Genomic DNA, 16,575 nt, shown 5'->3' with positions numbered 1-16,575 from the left:
AACAAAAGGAGAGACAGGTATACATAAGTCCATGGTTTGCTTATGATGGTGACTATGTAGAGCACAATTACTAGGCACAGTCCAGTATTCATCCTCTCTCCCTCCTAATTTAACCTAATTTAACTGAACTTACTTATCTTTTTATCTCACTCAGTTGAATTCACCTGTGGCCTAGCACAATCACTGGCTGTCTCGGAACCATGAGATATGGTATGATAACCTTTCCATAACATTTTCAGGTGTCATGAACACATACTAAATTTGACTTTGATCCAGACACATGGTGGTAAAAAGTGTTACTGATTGCAAAATGCTATGCTAAGGTTTAGTAAAAAAAAAAAAAATACAGCAATTCAAACAGTTAAAGAAGAAATCCAGCTTTCCAGACCAGAGTCCAGAGTCCAGAATCCAGACCAGAGTCCAGAATCCAGTTTTCCAGACCAGAATCCAGTTTCCTCCTGATGACATCTTACCACTTCAAGAAGACAAGAGAACTCAGAGACTTTATATGAACTGTTTTGCTTTATTAGCTTTTACTATCTCCTTTCTGTTATATACTATCTGTAACATGTACTCTCTGCAGAGGCTCTCCCTTTGCAAGACAAATGTCAAAGCGTCGGTTCATGAGGAAAGAAAAAAAAATCGCCCCTCTGGACAAAACTTTCCTCTCTTCCTTTTCTGTATTGTTGTTCGCATATTATTAGTCAGCAAAAGTTATTATATTCTTTTTACTGTTCCATCAAGGAAACATTCCATTTCTTGAGGAAGCAAAGGGGGGAAATGTGGTAAAATATGAAAGTTTTTAACAGTCGGTTAGGATAACTGAAAGACGCCAGTTTTTCAAGGACCACCCTTTTGGGGAGGAGATGAACAGTCCGCCTGTTGCGCATGTCAGACTGCCTTCCGGGTACAGTCCGCCTGCTGCGCATGTCAGACTGCCTGCCGGGTTTTTTTGACTTCCGGGGTGGAGAGAACGGGAGTAGGCTTTTTGCCGGCTTGGCGGGACTCCTGGCGGCGCGGCACAGACGGTCTGACTCACTCCAAAGGTGGCCTAAATCGGTTTGGTGAGTTTTTATAAGGAATATAGACTAAGCCTAGATTTAAGACGATTTGTACTGTATTTCTATTTTCCTATCCTTCTAATCAACAACACCTTATATACAATAAAGGCTCTATCTAGAAAACCAGAAGCTTCTTCCATTTACTAGTCTGGGAGATAAATTAAGGGAAGGGTTAAGTAGGGGAGATTTATGATCTAATATCCAATTTTAAATCTCACAACACACAGGAAAGAAGTCTGACTAGGAAATATGCATGGTTGGGAATATATATTATATATTAGCCTGAAGCCAAGGTATGGCTAGAAATAGCATTTGACAATAGACAGATTATGAGAGGAGAGACAAAGAGACAGATGGGGGCAGCTAGGTGGTGCAGTGGATAAAACACCAGCCTTGGATTCAGGAGGACCTGAGTTCAAATATGACCTCAGACACTTGACACTTACTAGCTGTGTGACCTTGGGCAAGTCACTTAACCTTCATTGTCCTGCCCCCCAATTTAAAAAAAAATTTAAACAGACAGAGAGAGGGAGAGGAGAGGAGAGAAAAGAGAGAGAGAGAGAGAGAGAGAGAGAGAGAGAGAGAGAGAGAGAGAAGAATGTATGTGATCAAAGCACATGCATGTCAGAAACACTGGTGAAGTCATTGTCAGGCTGCTTTCTCTGCTGAGTTGGAGTCCACTGTCTTGTTTTCTACATGGCTGCTTGGTGGAAATTGCTGTTCAACGTCCTTGCTACTAACAGCTGGTGTTTAGCCCCACCCCATCCCTTCCCCAGGAGCTCCATTGCTCTCTGCTCACCACTGCTAGAAGGCAACTACCACACAGCCTCTCCATAGCAAGAGGGATCAACTCTCATAACATAATCCTCTTCTATTGCCCAATGCTATTTCTAGCCCCACCTGGCAAAACAGCAACACAAGGCTTCAGGCTAAGATTAAATTTGTACTTTTCAATTTAGGTCCTTTTGCTGGGTTCCCAGCTCTGTGATCAAAAGCTGTTATCTGGTTAGGGATTAGAAAAATCCTTTCTACCCCTGTCATGACCCGTCATCCCTGCAAAACATCTTGAGGACTCCATTTAGTAACACTGCAAAGAAGCTGGGGTAACAATATTCTTTTCAAATCCCAAGATACTCTTGGTTACCATGCAAATTGACTTGAAACATAACCTAAGATCTTCATCCTACTAATTACTCCCTTGTCAGTCAATAAACATTCACTAAGGGCCAGGTCATCTCCAATTGTGACCTATATCTTGCCACTAGACCCAGATGGCTCTGGAAGAGAGAGTGAGGCTGGTGACCTTGCACAGCCCTCCCTCACTTAAATCCAATTCACTGAAAGTCACAACATCGCCTCCCAATGTCACCTTCCTCTTTGAGAACAAAGGAAAAACGACAATAACAACTAAGGGCTAAGCACTGTGCTAAGTACTGGGGCTACAAAGGACAGCAAAAGACAGTCTTTTTCCTCAAGAAGCTCCTCATGTAATAAGGGAGACAACACGCAAACAACTATTGAAAGTAACCAACAGAGGGAAGGTGCTAGAATTAGGAGGGATTGATCAACGCTTCCTACAGAAGGTGGTATTTTTGCTGGGATTTGAAGAAGAAGCTAGGAGGGGAGAGCTCTCCATGCATGGGGCACAGAGAAAATGCCTGTTCTATGTCTTTGTTCTGTGTTTCTGACGGCAACAACATTTCCCTACAGTGTAATGATTTTTGTGTTGGGGACCCTTACCCTCCCTCTTCTGTCAGGGATCTCTGTGATGGGAGTCATGGGAAGGGGCTGGAGCTCTGATAGTGGCAGGAGCCCTAGGGAGCTGTGTACGATGATGATGGAGAGAACACTGGTTTTGGAGTCAGAGGCTTGGGGTTCAAATCCTGTCTCCACTTGTTAGATGTGTAACCATGGCCAAGTCACTTCACTTCCCTAAGGGTTAGTTTCTTGATTTGTAAAATGATTTGGACCACATTATCTCAAAGGTTTTTTCCAGATTTAGAGTCTTTGAAACAATTACCTCTTCCCCATAAGAGGATTATCATTGGCCTATGGGACAACAACCCCAAGTCTTACAGATATCATCCCTTCCCCCTCACTCCTACATATATAAGCTCACAGAGACCTGTGCACAGACTCTCTTGTACTACCACTTGGAATCTTCCTTCTTTTCTTTTTTTCTTTTATAAATAGCCTTTTATTTTTCCAATTACATGGAAAGACAATTTTAAATATATATATTTTTAAAAATTAATAAAGTCTTTTATTTTTTTCCGTTACATGTAAAGATAGTTCTCAACTTTTGTTTATACAAGCTTTACAATTTCAGATTTTTCTCCCTCCCTCCCCTCTCTCCCCCCTCCCCTAGACAGCAGGAAATCTGATATAGGTTATATATATATATATATATATATATATATATATATATATATATATATATATATATATATATATACATACATACATACACATAATAACAATAATCCTATTTCTGCATTAGTCATGTTATAAGAGAAAAAATCAGAGCAATGATGAAACAGAAAAAAACAACAGCATCAAAAACAAAAGAAATAGTATGGTTCATTCAGCATCTATACTCTGCAGTTCTTTTTTTTTTTTTCTTGGATTTGGAAATCCTCTTCTATCACGAGTTCCCTGGAACTCTTCTGTGCCATTGCATTGGTGAGAAGAATATAGCCCATCACAGTAGATCAACACTCAATAAACATAAATATTTTTAATTAAGTTCCAAATTTTCTCCCTCTCCTCTCCCTAAAACAGTAAGCACTTTGATATAGGTTATATATGTGCAGTCATGTAAAACATATTTCCATACTAGTCATGTTGTGAGAGAAGAAATAGACCAAAAGGGAAAAAAACCTGTGAAATAAATAAAGTGAAAATAGTATGCTTCGATACAAATCCAGACTCCATCAGTTCTTTTCCTGGATGTGAATAGCATTTTCCATCATGAGTCTTTTGGAATTGTCTTGGATCATTGTATTGATTTTCTTTTCTTTTCTTTTGTGGGGCATTGAGGGTTAAGTGAGCTGCCCAGGGTCACACAGCTAGTAAGTGTCAAATGTCTGAGGCTGGATTTGAACTCAGGACCTCCTGAATCCAGGGCCAGTGCTTTATCCACTGTGTCACCTAGCTGCCCCCGTTGTTTTTTTTCAGTCTTAAAAAATAAAAGTATTTTATTTTTTCCAGTTACATGTAAGATAGACTTCAACATTTGTTGTTTTTTTTTGTTTTTTTGTTGGGTTTTTTTAGTGAGGCAATTGGGATTAAGTGACTTGCCCAGGGTCACACAGCTAGTAAGCGTCAAGTGTCTGAGGCCGGATTTGAACTCAGGTACTCCCGATTCCAGGGTCGGTGCTCTATCCACTGCGCCACCTAGCTGCCCCTCAAAATCTTATAAAAAACAAATGTTGGGGGCGGCTAGGTGGCGCAGTGGATAGAGCACCGACCCTGGAATCGGGAGTACCTGAGTTCAAATCCGGCCTCAGACACTTGACGCTTACTAGCTGTGTGACCCTGGGCAAGTCACTTAATCCCAATTGCCTCACTAAAAAAAAAAAAAAAAGATTTTGAGTTACAAAATTTTTCCCTCCCTCTCTTCCCCATCCCCAAGACAGAAAGCAATCTGATATAAGTTATATATGTACAATCACATTAAACATATTTCTGCATTAGTCATGTTGTGAAAGAAGAATCAGAGCAAAAGGGAAAAACCTCAAAAAAGAAAAAAAAAGTAGAAACAATATGGTTCAATGTGCATTCAGAATCCACAGTTCTTTTTTCTGGATGTGGAGAACATTCTCCATCATGAGTCCTTTGGAATTGTCTTGGATCATTGTATTGCTGAGAAGAGTTAAAGTCTATCACAGCTGATCATGGCACAATGTTGCCGTTACTGTATACAATGTTCTCCTGGTTCTGTTCACTTCACTCAGCATTAGTCCACTTAAGTCTTTCTAGGTTTCTAGGTTTTTCCGAAATCTACCTGCTCATCATTTCTTATAGCACAATAGTATTCCATTACATTCATATAACACAACCTGTGACGGAAACTTTCATAACCTTAGTTTGTGGTTGTTGTTTAGTCATTTCCATGATCCCATTTGGGGTTTTCTTCGCAAAGATACTAGAGTGGTTTGCCATTTTCTTCTCCAGATAATTTTACAGATGAGGAAACTGAGGCCAACAGGGGTGAGTGACTTGCCCAGGGTCATATAGCTAGTAAGAGTCTCAGGCCAGATTTGAACTTAGATCTTTCTAACTTACTGACTTCCTGATGCTCTATCCACTGTACTCCCTAGTTGCCCAAACCTTAGTTTTGTGATGACAAAAATCTTTGATGAAAAGAAATTGAGTCACAAAAGTCTGAGCATAATCTATTTATTGGCAAGGCTAGAGATTACCAGTAATAGAAGTCAGTGACCCCTCAGTGACCAAAGACACATCTTACATTCAGAGCAGTATTTTATACTGTTTGGTTACATAAGTTCATTACATAAGGTTTACTGGTGCCAACTAAACTAAGATTATGATTGGTTTATAATTATGATAACTTGCAAAAGGTGAGGTCTCCAGAATCCATAGCAACAAGGGAAATCCTCTGGAAAGTCCCCAGTCGATACCACCCCCTGCACTCCCCTTCACCAGAGAGACTCAGTGCTAAGAAAAACATCTCACATCCAGGTTGAATAATCCTCCATCCATCTTCTTTATCTTCCCTCAAGAGACAGGACCAGTTTCTGTTGTCTGCATAGTCTCTCACATAGTCTCTTCCAAAATTTTCTACTAAGGCCTATACAAAATAAATCCAAATCCAAGCCCTAGAAATTGGTTATGGTGATTAACAAAACTCTCTCTCTCTCTCTCTCTCTCTTTGCAGGGCAATGAGGGTTAAGTGACTTACCCAAGATCACACAGCTAGTAAATGTCAAGTGTCTGAAGCTGGATTTGAACTCAGGTCCTCCTGCATCCAGGGTTGGTGTAAAACTCTTAACTATTGATCAAGCAGTAATAAAGAATCAATTTCACAGTTTACTCATCTACAAAATGGGGATAGTGGTACTTGGAATACCTACCTCACAGGATTGTTGTGAGAAAATTGCTTTACAAACCTTCTAAATTTGAATTTTTGTTCTTATTTATTTGCAGGCTTCCCATAGCACTCTCCTTTTTTCCTTTCTTTTTTTTTTTTTTTTGGCAGGGCAATGACGGTTAAGTGACTTGCCTAGGGTCACACAGCTAGTAAATGTCAAGTGTCAGAGGCTGGATTTGAACTCAGATCCTCCTGAATCCAGGGCTGGTGCTTTATCCACTCACATCTCTTTTTCTTCTTCTTCTTCTTTTTTTTTTTTAGTGAGGCAATTGGGGTTAAGTAACTTGCCCAGGGTCACACAGCTAGTAAGAATTAAGTGTTTGAGGCCAGATTTGAACCCAGGTACTCCTGACTCCAGGGCCGGTGCTCTATCCACTGCGCCACCTACCTGCCCCCATATCTCTTCTTTTGAGCTATGCTTCTTTTATAATTTTGTAACATTCACAATAATTGTAACATTTGTAACATTCACTTTTGATGTGTGTGTGTGTGTGTGTGCATATGGTTGTTCTTTTCTGTTTCAGTCTTTACTTACATTGTTTTCTTGGCCATGCTTACTTCACTCTGCATTAGTTCATGTAGCTCTTTTCATGCTTCTCTTTATTTGTCACATTCATCTTTTCTTGCTTCACAGTAATATTCCATTACATTCATGTACCACAATTTGGTTATCCATTCCTCAACGGATAGGCATTTACTTTGTTTCCAATTCTGCTAGACAACTGTTTCTTATATATGTTGAATCCACTTAGGTCTGGCACAGTATTCTATTACACACCTCCAACATTTGCCATTCTATGAACAGCAGGGTGCTCTTGGGGTATGAAACTTGAGTCTCTGAAGGTCACATTTTCATTTCTTGGCTTAGGCTTGTTGTTGTTTAGTTGTTTCAGTCATGTCTGACTCATCATGACCCCATTTGGGGTTTTCTTGACAAAGATTACTGGAGTGGTTTGCCATTTCCTTCTCCAGCTCATTTTATAAATGAGGAAACTGAGGAAAAAGGCCAGATTTGAACTCAGGAAGATGGGTTTTCTTGACTCCAGGCCCAGCACTCTATATACTTCATCACCTAGCTTCCTCTTAGCCTAGAATACTTCTTTCAGATCTTCATCATGTAGTTGTTCCAATGCATAGTTATTCAAGAACAAATGGTGTATGGAAGATTGGTGCAATGCGATAAAGTTTACTTCTATTTATTTTATTTTATTTTTTGTGGGGCAATGAAGGTTAAGTGACTTGCCCAGGGTCACACAGCTAGTAAGTGTCAAATGTCTGAGGAAAGATTTGAACTCAGGTCCTCCTGAATGCAGGGCCAGTGCTTTATCCACTGCACCACCTAGTTGCCTCTACTTCCATATATAATATCTATTGCAGCAATCTGGAAGAGATTTCCCTTTCAATAATGTTAAGGCATCACAGGAATGGAAGTGGGGAATAGAAAGCTTTGGTTGTCATAAGGACCAGGTTGGATGCACATGAACGAGATACAGGATTTGCTCAAATCCTCCCTACTGACTCCAGACCTACTTGAGAGTGACCTTGGGAGATTTCTGTATCTGTCTGTGATAGAAGACCTCAGAAAAGACTCAGAAGAACTCAGTCAGTCAATAAGAATTTATGAAGCTCTTACTATATGTCAGGCACTGTGCTAAGTTCAGGAGACACAAAAAAAGGCAAAAGACAGTCCCTGCCTTCAAGGAGCTCATAGTATAATGGGGAAGACTACATACAAACAACTATGGACAAGATTTATACAGGATAAATTGGAATGGAAGGAAGGCACTAGCATTAAGGGGGATCAGAAAAGGCTTCTTGTAGAAGATAGGCTTTTAGTTGGGACTTGAAGGAAGGCAAGAGGTAGAGATGAGGAGGGAGGGTATTTCAGACATGGGGGATAGCCAACAAAAATGCCCAGATTCAGGAGATGGAGTGTCTGGTGTGAGGAACTATTCATTATTGGCATCATCAGAATCCAGCAATCCATGTGTATCATCTAGAGTGGTGGTATAGAAGAATTTGGAAACATAAATGTGTGTAGACTTTGAACAAGGGAATGAAAATGAACGAATACACCAAACCAAGAGTTTAAGATATCCTGGACTGTTTGGCAGCACACGGCTCTCAGTATTGCAGTTACACAGTGGATATTATCAGATCCCTTTAACAGAGGAAGACAGAGAGAAGACAGTTTTCATCTTCCCAGCTGGATTTTTACCAATTGAGTGTATGCTCCAAGGCATCTCTGATGTATTTTCCACATTTTAATGGCGTATGGAGAAAGAGGTTGGAAACATGAACGACTCAGGAATGATGGAGTACCACAATGACCTCATTGTCTTAGGAAAGGCACTGGTTTTTTCCTTCTGTTCCATGGTCTGTTTTACCTCTACACATCCATCAGGGAATCATCAGTGATTCCCTGCTCCCCATATACATAACTGGCAGGAAGTTTCTCTCAAGGGCTGAACTGTTCTTGTCTCAGACCACAGCAGCAACCACAATCCATTGCTGCTGTCACCCACAATGTGTTCTTAGTCACAGAACACAACAGTGTGGATTGCAGCTGTTGGCAACAGTGGGAGGCCACTCCCAAAGTCCACTAATGGCAGTCAGGGAGCCCCAGTTCAGCAGCTTCGTGTTCCCAAAATGGCCAATAGGAAATAACTCCCAAGGGCAGTGGAAGAGGAAATAGGGAATTCAAGGAACCTGCATTTCCACACCTATGTCCTACCACTCCCAGTGTCTCATCAGTCTGTGTCTTTACACTATGAACTTTTGGAGCCAGATATTTTAGACATAAGAAGAAACACAACAAGAAATATAGGACTGGGATGGCCTCTGGGTATGTAACATAAATGGAGATGTTTGAGGTTATTCTAATGTTTTATAGGAAGAGAGAAAGAGAGACACAGAGTCACACACAGAGACAGACACATAGAGAGTGATAGTCACCATTTTTCACAAGATGACAGAGATATTAGAGACCAGTGAGAGAAGACATCAGGGAATAGATAACCTTTGAGTACTTGTACTTGCTAAGGGATTCTCAAGTAGTGGCTATTGTATCTCTCTCTTTTTTTTTTTTAAGTGAGGCAATTGGGGTTAAGTGACTTGCCCAGGGTCACACAGCTAGTAAGTGTTAAGTGTCTGAGGCCGGATTTGAACTCAGGTCCTCCTGACTCCAGGGCTGGTGCTCTATCCACTGTACCACCTAGGTGCCCCGCTATTGTATCTCTTAAGGTGGCATGAAGAAAGATCACGTTACATGAGTGTGATACTGGTGACTAACAAGTGGCTAGGAGTTGAGACTAACTGCTTTAGTAGCTGAAGGTAGTTAGCTTCCCCTGTAATATTGATACTGGAAGGAACTTGGAGCACCTCTTTGGTTGTTCTTGTTGGCAACCAAGCACAAAAGATTCGGTGGGGGTAGATTTTATCAGAACCAGTTACAAAGGCACTGACATTCTAAAATTATCTTTTCTTTTACCTTTCTTTTTATACTATAGTAGAGATTTTATTTAATCTATATGTGAGTGAATAACTTGTGGGGTCTTCCAGTTGGGAATGGGGCTAGAGCTATTTGACAAATCATGAATTATTGTTAGGAATCAAACATCTCCTTAGACCAAATGGGATAGAACTTAAAAGAGAAAAGCTGAAAAGATGCTGGGACCAAGGAAGTCTCATCTACATAGGCACAATTACACCTCAAATTTGATGTCCTAAAGACATCTTAAACTCACCACGTCCAGAAAAGAACTCATTATATTTTCCCCTGAAGACTATCCCCTTCCTGTCTTTCCTATTACTGTCAAGGGAACCATCATTTATTTGCCTAATCACCCAGGTTTGGAACCCAAGTATTATCCTCAATTCCCCACTCTCACCTCTAACCTCTCAAACTCTCATCCTTCCCCCTCCCAATCAATCTATTGCCAAGGTCTATCGATTTTATCTTCATAACATCTCTTAGAATACCCCCCCTTCTCTCCTTTTATACTGCTGTCACCTTAGCAGGTGGGTTTAAATAAGGTAAATAGTTTAAATTTATCCTAAGTAAAGACAAACTTTTTCAAGGAACTATTCAGGGTACAATCTCTGCATCAGCCACCAGATGGCACACAAGACCTAAATTACCTGCCAGAGTCCCTTCCAAGCTTGCCTGTCAGCTTCCAACTTTTTTTTTTGATACCCCCATAAAGCCCAGTTTCAGGCTCAATTGATTTAGACTTTTTAGTTGTTCAGTTGTTTTCAGTCGTGTCCGACTTGTTATGACCCCATTTGGGGTTTTCTTGGCAAAGATACTGGAGTGCATTGTCCACCACATAGAATAACTTTAAAGAGCTACCTTTATGTTAAAATGCTCCCAAGCAATTAAACCCTAAACTGGTCCTGCCATTCTCATTCTTTTCTAGTGTGTAAAAATATAGGAAATTGAACAGGCTAGCACACAACAGATAGTTAATAAAATCGTGTTGATTAATCAATTTCAAACACAGATCGCATTAAAATTTTTCTCTGTTGCAAGTGAGGATTCAATTTGTGAGAGGCTGTATTAGAAAGGATTCTGTTTTTTTGTTTTAAAGTCAAATAAAATATAGTTAATGGGGGGACAGAGCGCAATGCTGAACTCTTCTCTATAATACACTGATCACACATGTACCCATTTTGTTCATTGTTGTAGAAAAATACCACCTGGACTCTTCATGTGTTTTCTTTTTCTTTTTTTCTTTTTCTTTGTTTCTTCCTTCCTTTCTCCCTCCATCTTTCCCCCTTCTCCTCCTGTTCCTCTTTCTGTTCCTCCCCTCTCCCCCCCATCCTCCTCCATTTCTACCTTTCTTGTCCAGGTTGGAAGTATAGGTGCTACTCACTGACCATATCCCACCACTGATTTGCTAGAAAGTTTTGACCTTCTTGGTTCTAGGTGTTCCTTTCTTGTAGTGGTGGGGTGGGGATGGGTGGTGGTACAGGAGTCTCTGTATGTGATTCCAGACCTCAAAAGATCCAATAGCCTCAGCTTCCTGGTAGCTGAGATTATAAGTGTATTCTTTGGGGCAGCTAGGTGGCACAGTCAATAGAGCACTGGCCCTGGATTCAGAAGGACCTGAGTTCAAATCTGGACTCAGACACTTGACATTTACTAGCTGTGTGACCCTGGGCAAGTCACTTAGCCCCCATTGCCCTGCAAAAAAATGTATTCTTCACAGGTATAATTCCCAAAGCAGGTGTTCTTGACCTCCGAACCTTCTTAGTCCTTGAGGAAGAGAGACTGAGCAGTTTCTGTGACCCCTAAATCATGATCATCCAGTGTTGCTGTCAGGCCTAAGGGTGTGGGGGCTTCCTTAACTTGTATGAAGTGATGCCGAGTAGAGAGAGCAAAGTCAAAAGAACAAGATAGAGGATGAGTTCAACAGTACATGTAATGGCAACAAAACTCAAGTCAAACACAATGAATTGAGCATTGAACTTGGATTTGGGAAGACCTGAGTTCGAATCCTGTCTCAGATCCTTACTAGCTTTGTGGTCCTGAGCAAGTCACTAAAGCTCTCTTAGCTTTCCTAGCCTGTAAAAATGGGGGGTTTGTTGTTCAGTCATGTCCAACTCATTTGGAGTGGTTTACCATTTCCTTTTCCACCTCATTTTACGTATGAGGAACTGAGGCAAACAGGGTTAAATGACTTCCCCAGGGTCACATAGCTAGTAAGTGTCTGAGGCTGGATTTGAACTCATGACTCCAAGTCCAGTGCTACTATTCACTGTGTCAATAACTACCTCCAAAGCTTGCTGTAAGGATCAAATGAGATAACATATGTAAAGTGCTTTGCATGTGCTATGTAAAATGCTAGCTATCTTAAAAACACACATCCTTACTTTCTGTTAATAATTGATTATCTACAAAATTAGAAAGAAGTATGTTAGCATGCAGTTGAATTGCCTCCCATCATCTGACAAACAGCAGACCTGTCTTAAACTTCTTCAGTGAAGTCTGTCTGGTTTAGTTCAGCCTTTGCTTTGGTCTTAGTGGCCCACATCCATGTGGATAGCTAGGGGACCCCCGGGGACCAATTTTCACAGCCTGTGACAATTCTCATCTCTACTTCCCTGGTTTTGATGAGATCAGCTCTGAATAGCCCAAGGAGAGAGGGGAAATGGAGGGTGTGTGGGGTGTGTGATATTCATTATTCAGGCAGCTATTATGGTTGCCACAAAAATAGTTCATTACCTAGAATCTGTCCACCTGAACATGTGAGCCATCCTGAACCTTTGATTATGGTCCTTCCCCATTAGTCTTTCTTGCTCTTTCACAAAGCTTGAGACCTTTTCTCCCTCTGATTCAGAGTTAGGAATTTGATATATCTTCTGAGCTTTCAGTGTCACCACTTCAAGAAAGTGCTGCAAACTTTGAGTACAATATCTTCAAGGTCCATAGAACTCCAAAGGGAGGTACTCAGAAAATTTCTTGCAATGTATGAATATTTCTCTGCATTAGATACCCACCACTCCTGTATTCTTTCTTTCCTCCCTTTTTCTTATTTTGTTTCCTCCTTTATTTGTTTGCTTGTTTGTTTCTTTCTTAATAGTTCTGTATTATTTCTATGAAATGTTCTAGATAGGGTCTAAAATATCCCTTTCCCGGTAAATGGACAGTGTTGTTATTGTTCAATCATGTCTGACTCTTTATGACCTAATATGGGGTTTTCCTGGCAAAGATACTGGAGTGGTTGGCCATTTCTTTCTCCAGCTCATTTTTACAGATGAGGAAACTGAGGTAAACAGGGTTAAGTGACTTGCCCAGGATCACACAGCTTCAGTGTCTGAAGCCAGATTTGAACTGAGGTCTTCCTGACTCCAGGACTGGTACTCTATCCACTGTGCCACCTAGCTGTCCCAAGTGGACAGTACCACCTAAGAATGTCAGTATTTGGTTCATTTTAATCTCCCCCCAAGTTCCTCAATTCCTCTGCAAATACTCAAATTAATATGACATCAACAAACATTTATTTTATTTTTTCTAGTTACATGTAAGGGTAGTTTTCAACATTCATTTTCATAAGATTTAGAGTTCCAAATTTTTCTCCCTCCCTCCCTCTCCTCCCTGCTCCACAAGACAGTTACACATGTACAATCCACAAGTGCTCTTTTTATCAGTTCTTTCTATGGGGGTGGATAGTAAGCTTCATCATTAGTCCCTTGGGATTGTCTTGGATCATTGCATTGCTGAGAGTAGTCAAGTCATTTATATGACATCAAATAAAGGAAATATTTTATTTACATAATAAAAATTCAGAATAGGCTTGTACTTGAGTCCATTGACCACTGAGAAAACTCTCCCAACTTTCCCCGGGGCAGCTAGGTGGCACAGTAGATGGAGCACTGGCCCTGAAGAATGAAGGACAAACAACATTCTGGGCTATCTCTAGTCATCCCAATATATATCTTGCCACTGGACCCAGAGGGCTCTAGAGGAGAGAGTGAGGTTGGTGACCCTGCACAGCCCTCCCTACTTAAATCCAATTCACTGCAAGTCATGATATCATCTCTTGATGTCATAGTTCTCTTTGAGAATTAAGGATAAACAACAACAATAACCCACCTTCCCCACTGGGAAAGAATTTGGAAACCCAGAGTCCCACTTTCCTCTTCTGACCTATGCAGGCCACATTACTCCCAGTAAACAAGAGAATTCATAAGTCCAGGTTATTTGGTGGTGCACGTGGTACACGTTTTCTGCTCTCCTGATCTCTCCAGTACAAACAATGGCAAAGTCCTTGGTTGATCCTCCCCCAGCTTTGCCCTGCCAAGCCTCAGACTTAGAGAACTCTCACCATCTGCAGCCTTCTCCTACTCATGTGCAGCTGAAAGAAGCCAGAGAAAATCACTAAGATGGGGGCCACGATAAATTTATTTTGCTGTTGAGTCATTCCAGTTGTGTTGACTCTTTGTGATCCCATTTGGAGTTTTCTTGGCAAAGATACTGGAATAGTTTGCCATTTCCTTCTCCATTTCATTTTACAGATGAGGAAACTGAGGCAAACAAGGTCAAGTGACTTGCCCAGAGTCACACAGCTGGTAAGTGTCTGAGGTGGATTTGAACTCTAGAAGATGGGTCTTCCTGATTCCACACCCAGTGCTCTATCCTCTGTGTCACTTAGCTTCCAAAAACAAACAAAAAAAGAGAGAAACGCCTAGTGGATAGGGCATTGAACTAGGTTCAGATCTTCCCTTAGCTATTTATTATTTGTGTAGTCCCAGAGAAACAGTAATCTAAAAGGGAACGGGGAAGAATGATATTCCATATATTGTCAGAACTAGTCACTGTGTACAAACTGATTTCTTTTTAAAATCTTTATTATATTCCCCTTCCCTGGGGAAGGGAGAGGAAGGGATATATTCAGAAATCAATGTGATGTGAGAACCAAAAAAAGTATCAATAAAAATTAAAGACAAAACAATAAAAGAAGTCAAGAGAGGTGAAAGTATCTAGAATGAAGAATATCCAGCATCAAAAGCTGTAGAGGAGGCAAGTAGGTGAGGAATAAGTAAATGAAACGTTCTATTTCCCTTCTCTCTCTCTCTCTTTCTCTCTCTCTGGTGAGGCAATTGGGGTTAAGTGACTTGCCCAGGGTCTGAGGCCAGCTTTGAACTCAGGTCCTCCTGACTCACTCCAGGGTCAGTGCTCTATCCACTGTGCCATCTAGCTGCCCTGCTTCTGTCTTACCATCTCCACAATCTCCTCATTTCAGAAATCCTTTCTCACACTTCCTGCTCCTTCCCCTTCTGGAACCATGAACCTTGATCAAATCAACTCTGCCATTGTTCCAGGATGGGGTATTTCAACCTTTTCCCCTATGGCCCCACTTATTTCCCTAGAGTTTGTCCAAGAAAAACATGAATACTGTATTGTGCTTAGGCACAAGTCTGGTGGAAACAATTTTATTTACTTTAAGATTAATTTAATTCCAAATCATCTCTAATTTAGAGAGGTGTCAAAAATGGTAGTTTCCCTATTGAGGGAATTGTGGGAATGGAGTGAAACACACTATACCTTCTGACTTGTCTCTTTGCCCCAAGACAATTTTAGGTAACAATTATGGGAATCTTGAACAACGAAAAGATCATAATATGTTAAAATACAATCTGGGGATATATATATATATATAACCTATATCAGATTACCTGCTGTCTAGGGGAGGGGGGAGGGAGGGGAGGGAGGGAGAAAAATCTGAAATTGTAAAGCTTGTATAAACAAAAGATGACAACTATCTTTACATGTAACGGAAAAAAATAAAATACTTTATTAATTAAAAAAATACAATCTGGGGGTAACACTTCAAAAATATTCACTACTCTGTTCTCTCAAGTGTGAGAAGTTAGAATCCTTGTATCACTTATTTCAGCAAGACAGGGAAGCAACCTTTGTTGTAGCCCCTCCTCAAACATTCCAAAAGGGTCCTAAAGTAGAAAAACAAACAAACGAAAAGCCCCTGGCTTCTTTCTGCACATGAATATTAACTTCTCTGCCCCTGGGCAGGATTAGACAGCCTTTTTCTGAACATGTGATGTATGGAAATGTATGTAATGGGGGGAGAACATACTAAGGGGTTTCCTAGGTAGACTTCCAGGAAGATGGTAACCTCCCATCCAATTGGAGAAAGGAGGGGAGTTTCCTTAAGGTATATAAGCTTGTCTGTGGCTTTGTTCAAACGCATTCCTCTGACCATAGGAAGGGTGAAATAAAAAGCTTTCATCCATGCTCTACTGCAAGTCTGATTATTTGTAAATACTTTACTTCCAACACCAGGATGACTTCCCACAAGTATTGAAAAGGGTTTCTTCCCTGAGATCATTATCTTACCTTGAATGCACTACCCCCCCCCCCCAACCAAACCAAACCAAAAACCCCCTAGAGGTAGGTTAGAGTGGCCTTCACTTCTTGGGGAGGGAGCAATAACTATATGTATGTGTATGTGTATGTGTATGTGTATATGTATATGTACACACACACACACACACACACACACACATATATATATATTCTATTAAATTGAGTCAACATTTACATGCTTAACTTGGCTAAATCATGGGAAACAAAAAGACAGTCCTTGACCTCTATTCTAATGGGGACTCTAATATAGGACATGTATCCTAATACTTAAAAACAAGTAGATGGGGGGAAAGGTACCTCTTAGGGCCAAGATATAAAAAGTCAGTAAAGTCAGGAGTGCAGCAAGAGAGAAATGAAGACATGGTTGACCTGAGTGTCCTTAAATTGGAGGTTCTAGACCCAGATGATCAGAGGAAAAAGCCTTTGCAAGGAAGGTACACTAGTGTAAGAAATCCAGTGGTGCAGTGTTGAATTTCTGGTTACCGCCCTCAATTTATTCACCTAATGAACGG

The sequence above is a fragment of the Dromiciops gliroides genome, chromosome 1 (genome assembly GCF_019393635.1).
Source record: "Dromiciops gliroides isolate mDroGli1 chromosome 1, mDroGli1.pri, whole genome shotgun sequence".
NCBI lineage: Eukaryota > Metazoa > Chordata > Mammalia > Microbiotheria > Microbiotheriidae > Dromiciops > Dromiciops gliroides.
This window is presented reverse-complemented; position numbering follows the sequence as displayed.